General features: G+C 33.6%; 1 non-coding gene across 1 annotated transcript; it reads left to right on the top strand.

Annotated features, from left to right (window-relative positions):
• Positions 1 to 4,909: 4,909 nt before the first annotated feature.
• Positions 4,910 to 5,088, top strand: LOC117149769. The gene has a single exon (XR_004460505.1). It is a non-coding gene; the product is annotated as a 5.8S ribosomal RNA (ribosomal RNA).
• The last annotated feature ends 325 nt before the right edge of the window (positions 5,089 to 5,413 follow it).

Raw genomic sequence — 5,413 nt, 5'->3', positions numbered from 1 at the left:
AATGTATAAGGGAAAAAATGCTGAAATATTCCCATATTATCTTAGTATTATAGAGGAAAGACCGTTGCTGACCTCTGATATTGTTCAAAACTTATGTATTTATATGATTTTGGCAATTATATGAGTAAATTAAATAATATACATATAAAAATGATTAATTATTATATGTATAAATGTATAAGGGGAAAAATGCTGAAATATTCCCATATTATCTTAGTATTATAGAGGAAAGACCGTTGCTGACCTCTGATATTGTTCAAAACTTATGTATTTATATGATTTTGGCAATTATATGAGTAAATTAAATAATATACATATGAAAATGATTAATTATTATATGTATAGGGGTAAAAATGCTGAAATATTCCCACATTATCTTAGTATTATAGAGGAAAGACCGTTGCTGACCTCTGATATTGTTCAAAACTTATGTATTTATATGATTTTGGCAATTATATGAGTAAATTAAATAATATACATATGAAAATGATTAATTATTATATGTATAAATGTATAAGGGAAGAAATGCTGAAATATTCCCATATTATCTTAGTAATATAGAGGAAAGACCGTTGCTGACCTCTGATATTGTTCAAAACTTATGTATTTATATGATTTTGGCAATAATATGAGTAAATTAAATAATATACATATGAAAATGATTAATTATTATATGTATAAGGGAAAAAATGCTGAAAATATCCCACATTCTCTTAGTATTATAGAGAAAAGCCATTATAGTGAGAGGGTATAGTAGTGTAAACGACCGGAATTACGACAGAGGGTTCAAAAACTACTTATATGTATAAGGGAAAAAATAATCATATTATATATGAATAATGGAAAAAAAATGAAATGTTCCTATAATCTCTTAATATATAAGAGAATAGCCCGTATGTTGGGTGGCAAACGGAATTGAAAATACCCGCTTTGAGGACAGCGGGTTCATAGGTAGTACTATAGGTAGGCAGTGGTTGCCGACCTCCCGCATTATTCGAAATACTTATTCAAAAACTACTATAGGTAGGCAGTGGTTGCCGACCTCCCGCATTATTCGAAATACTTATTTCGGATTATGTTTATATTGGTTACATACAATAAAGTATATTATTATCCGTACAAATTTGTTTCTCAGTTCTATAGAACACGGGACTTGGCTCCGCGGATAATAGGAATATACGCTTTATAGATAATATCGTTGAAACAAAAGTCAAGTTTCTATTATATATAGAATAACAAATCGTTTCCATATATTATCGTTAATTTTTGGAGGCAGGCAAATATTAATTTATTACCTGCCGTATAGTTGGATTATTATATCGTTACGGTATAATACAAATATGGATTCTTATGAAAGAAATATAAATTTATATATTAAATGTGGAAATATTATCATATGCGCTTGGTTTTATGTTATATATTACCAGAGATATATATGAAAAGAGATCAATTTTAAATTTATCTTCAAAATGCAAATGATTTAACTTAATATTTATATTGGTTAAACAAAAATTGTACATGTGTGGATACAATAATTATGTATGTTGGAAATAAAATGATATTTTATAACGAAATATGTATGTGTCGCATTACGAATGTATTTTGACCACTGTACGTGTCTGTCATATTATTAGCATGGTTTGACCACTGTGCTTGCAAGACGCAGCTTCGCAATGAGTTTGGTATATTGTGAGGACATTCTTAGAATTTGACTACAACGTAGAATATGACTGGCGCCAAAGTACCGTTACGAGTGAGGCGACAGCGTTGTCGCGCTGTCGCCAAGTGTAGTCCAGCTAGGGTGTGTAAAGGATAGATCGATGCGTAGAAAATACGATCAGTTGCATACAGACGGTCGCGCACGCCGGTTGGAATTCGCTTCACTCGAAAGGTTTATTTGCTAATATGGAAGATCAGGAGCAAGAAAATGCCAACGCTGCGACATATGTATAAAAAGATAAAATTATAGAAATATATATATTACAATAATTAGATGAAATTCTTGTTATATTGGTAAAACAAGTATAAATTAAAAATGAAAATATGGATTACGAATGCTATATAAAAATGGCCGTAATCGAATGGATTTTTTACTTATATATTTAAAATTTTACCCAAAGGCGAAATATTGAATTTTATTCAATATAATAAAAATCATGGAATTATATAAAGTGAAAAATCTATATATCTATATATCTATTATATTGCTTATTTCGATTCAAAATATATGAATGGAATATGAAGGAAAAACATTATTCTGGTTGATCCTGCCAGTAGTTATATGCTTGTCTCAAAGATTAAGCCATGCATGTCTAAGTACACACGAATTAAAAGTGAAACCGCAAAAGGCTCATTATATCAGTTATGGTTCCTTAGATCGTTAACAGTTACTTGGATAACTGTGGTAATTCTAGAGCTAATACATGCAATTAAAACATGAACCTTATGGGACATGTGCTTTTATTAGGCTAAAACCAAGCGATCGCAAGATCGTTATATTGGTTGAACTCTAGATAACATGCAGATCGTATGGTCTTGTACCGACGACAGATCTTTCAAATGTCTGCCCTATCAACTTTTGATGGTAGTATCTAGGACTACCATGGTTGCAACGGGTAACGGGGAATCAGGGTTCGATTCCGGAGAGGGAGCCTGAGAAACGGCTACCACATCTAAGGAAGGCAGCAGGCGCGTAAATTACCCACTCCCAGCTCGGGGAGGTAGTGACGAAAAATAACAATACAGGACTCATATCCGAGGGCCTGTAATTGGAATGAGTACACTTTAAATCCTTTAACAAGGACCAATTGGAGGGCAAGTCTGGTGCCAGCAGCCGCGGTAATTCCAGCTCCAATAGCGTATATTAAAGTTGTTGCGGTTAAAACGTTCGTAGTTGAACTTGTGCTTCATACGGGTAGTACAACTTACAATTGTGGTTAGTACTATACCTTTATGTATGTAAGCGTATTACCGGTGGAGTTCTTATATGTGATTAAATACTTGTATTTTTTCATATGTTCCTCCTATTTAAAAACCTGCACTAGTGCTCTTAAACGAGTGTTATTGTGGGCCGGTACTATTGCTTTGAACAAATTAGAGTGCTTAAAGCAGGCTTCAAATGCCTGAATATTCTGTGCATGGGATAATGAAATAAGACCTCTGTTCTGCTTTCATTGGTTTTCAGATCAAGAGGTAATGATTAATAGAAGCAGTTTGGGGGCATTAGTATTACGACGCGAGAGGTGAAATTCTTGGACCGTCGTAAGACTAACTTAAGCGAAAGCATTTGCCATAGATGTTTTCATTAATCAAGAACGAAAGTTCGAAGGCGATCAGATACCGCCCTAGTTCTAACCATAAACGATGCCAGCTAGCAATTGGGTGTAGCTACTTTTATGGCTCTCTCAGTCGCTTCCCGGGAAACCAAAGCTTTTGGGCTCCGGGGGAAGTATGGTTGCAAAGCTGAAACTTAAAGGAATTAACGGAAGGGCACCACCAGGAGTGGAGCCTCAGGCTTAATTTGACTCAACACGGGAAAACTTACCAGGTCCGAACATAAGTGTGTAAGACAGATTGATAGCTCTTTCTCGAATCTATGGGTGGTGGTGCATGGCCGTTCTTAGTTCGTGGAGTGATTTGTCTGGTTAATTCCGATAACGAACGAGACTCAAATATATTAAATAGATATCTTCAGGATTATGGTGCTGAAGCTTATGTAGCCTTCATTCATGGTGGCAGTAAAATGTTTATTGTGTTTGAATGTGTTTATGTAAGTGGAGCCGTACCTGTTGGTTTGTCCCATTATAAGGACACTAGCTTCTTAAATGGACAAATTGCGTCTAGCAATAATGAGATTGAGCAATAACAGGTCTGTGATGCCCTTAGATGTCCTGGGCTGCATGCGCGCTACAATGAAAGTATCAACGTGTATTTCCTAGACCGAGAGGTCCGGGTAAGCCGCTGAACCACTTTCATGCTTGGGATTGTGCACTGAAACTGTTCACATGAACTTCGAATTCCCAGTAAGTGTGAGTCATTAACTCGCATTGATTACGTCCCTGCCCTTTGTACACACCGCCCGTCGCTACTACCGATTGAATTATTTAGTGAGGTCTCCGGACGTGATCACTGTGACGCCTTGCGTGTTACGGTTGTTTCGCAAAAGTTGACCGAACTTGATTATTTAGAGGAAGTAAAAGTCGTAACAAGGTTAAGGATCATTATTGTATAATATCCTTATCGTTAATAAACATTTGTTATAATACAAATATATACAATTTACCAAAATAAAAATATTACAAAATGATTCCACGGAATCAAAAGTTAAAGTCAAAATAAAATGAAGATGGCTTTTATTTTATATGTGGGGCTTGGCAACCTCATAAAAAGACTTTAACATTATTAATGTTGTTGTGCGTATTTGTGGCAGTACCTACTACAACAATGGCGTTTCCTATAAAAACAAATTCTCGAAAATGGAAATCGAAGAAACTGAACAAAATTTGAAAGTAGAAGTCGAATTAAAATTAAAATAATTTTGAATGTGGTAATCAAAATAAGTGTGTGTGTATATGGACCATAATATACACGCGTTGCGAATATGTATTGTTCATCTATGTTATGAGCATACGTTGGCTAATGCAACAACCTAAAATATACAATGTTTGTACCTGTCATCCATCAGGTTAATGTTTTATATAAATTTTGCAGTATGTGTCACCCAAAATAGCAAACCATAACCAGATTATTATGATACATAATGCTTATATGAAACTAAGACATATCGCAACATTTATTTTTAGGTATAAAAATAAATTTATTGAAGGAATTGATATATGCCAGTAAAATGGTGTATTTTTAATTTCTTTCAATAAAAACAATATTGATATTATATAAAAATGAATTATAAAACTCTAAGCGGTGGATCACTCGTCTCATGGGTCGATGAAGAACGCAGCAAACTGTGCGTCATCATGTGAACTGCAGGACACATGAACATCGACATTTTGAACGCATATCGCAGTCCATGCTGTTATGTACTTTAATTAATTTTATAGTGCTGCTTGGACTACATATGGTTGAGGGTTGTAAGACTATGCTAATTAAGTTGTTTATAAATTTTTTATAAGCATATGGTATATTATTGGATTAAATAATGATTTTATTCATAATATTAAAAAAGAAATGAAAAACATTATCTCACATTTGAATGTGAAAAACGAAGAGAAATATTTTCTTTTTCAATCAATTAATACTGAGAAATGTCTAGCATAAAAAATTGAAATATTTTTCATCTAGAATTGTCTCTTATTAATGATTCGGAAAAAGAAAAATCTTGGTTTTGTTATTATTCTTCGTTGGTTCGTTAAATGGATAAAAAATAACTTTGCTTACAAGAACTATTGGAACTATT

The sequence above is a fragment of the Drosophila mauritiana genome, unplaced genomic scaffold (assembly GCF_004382145.1).
Source record: "Drosophila mauritiana strain mau12 unplaced genomic scaffold, ASM438214v1 U_326, whole genome shotgun sequence".
Classification (NCBI taxonomy): domain Eukaryota; kingdom Metazoa; phylum Arthropoda; class Insecta; order Diptera; family Drosophilidae; genus Drosophila; species Drosophila mauritiana.
This window is presented reverse-complemented; position numbering and strand designations above follow the sequence as displayed.